Raw genomic sequence first — 1,503 nt, 5'->3', positions numbered from 1 at the left:
CGTCGGCGTCGACGATGCGGTAGAGGGTGGCGTTCATCTCGGCGTCCGGGGAGCAGGAGGGCTCGTAGCAGACGGTTTCAAGCTTGAAATGATTGACGATGAGGTCGGCGGGCAGGTGCATGCTCATGCCGAAGCGATACGCGCCGATGTCGACGGTCAGCCCGTCCACGTCCACCGAGTACGTGCGGCCACCCACCGCCTGACGCGCCTCAAACAGGCAGACCGAAGACGCGTCGGCTACAGCGGCGTCAACCGCGAGCCGCCACGCCGAGTACACGCCAGCCCAGCCACCTCCAACGATGGCCGTCGTGCATTGGATGGGCTCGCTTGCATGTGTCCAAGGTGCGGCAAGGAACGAGCTGACGAGGTGGACATGAGCCATAGTTGTCAAGCGAGGCACAACTCGAGTACCGGGTACCCGGGTAGCGGGCTGAGCGACCGCCGGTCTGTGTGCCAGCTATGGGAGTTGGAGCCAGGTGTGGTGTGGACGCGAGAATAGCTCCGCCGTTCATGGAGGCAACCGATGCGAGTCGACTGGTGTGTGTCGTCGTGGTTTCGTATCAAGAATACTCACTCACCCACCGCCGGTCTGTGCTGAGAATTTAAACAAAATAACTCTCTCTCACAGCAGACAGGCTCGACACAGGTGCGAACTGGCGCGTGCTAGTACTATCACAGGCGCGGTCGAGTGCACGGAGCTAAGTGCCTCGCCGTCCTCGCAGGAGTCGCTTGCAGTGGGTTGCGGGCATTAAGAAAACAGGATTTCGCGGCACGCCGCCGTTTCTAAGCCTTTCCACACCCCTCACGTCACCCACCCCACGCCGTGGTTTCTTAGCTCCCAAGGTAGGTCAAAGGTGTCAGAGCCGGCCCCCTCCCCCTCGTCGGAAGAGGCCAAGAGCGGGTGCGAGCCTAGGTGCGAGCTGCGGTCCCGGACGGATCCGATGCCGCCAGCCAGTCTGCCACCGACTCAAGACGCACACGCATCCATCCACTCGCTCAAAACACCGCAGAGGACTTGTAAAATGCCAAGTGCGCGCGCCGCGCGGGCGAAGAGAAATTTTGAGCTCGGAGCTCCTGTTCACACTCGTGTCTGGCCTTTTCTCGGAGCCGCGCCTGCGGCGCGCCGTGGTTTCTTAGATTTTTGCGGAAATCGCTCGGCGTGGTTTCTTAATGCCACGCTTTCTTAATGCCCGCAACCCACTGTAGGCGGCTACCTGTTAGTGCCAGTGCGCGCCAGTCCCGTGCCTTGTGTTGAAAGAGGGCGTGTGGCAAATTTTTCTTCTGCGAAAATTCGGAGGGGAACCCCCGACGGACGGAGAGGCGTGCATGCAGTCGTTGCGTCGCCTGCGCTGGGGGCTGTGCTTTGCCTCCCCCCTTTCCCCACCCCCTAACAGGTAACTACACCCTTCATCTCTATCTAGAAGTCATCCAAAAAACTTAGGAGTTTTGGCACCTTGAGAAAGGCCATGCGGAATCTTACGGATCCGGAATGCGATTCAGCGT

This window comes from Emiliania huxleyi (assembly GCF_000372725.1).
Source record: "Emiliania huxleyi CCMP1516 unplaced genomic scaffold EMIHUscaffold_110, whole genome shotgun sequence".
NCBI classification, from domain to species: Eukaryota; Haptophyta; order Isochrysidales; family Noelaerhabdaceae; genus Emiliania; species Emiliania huxleyi.
This window is presented reverse-complemented; position numbering follows the sequence as displayed.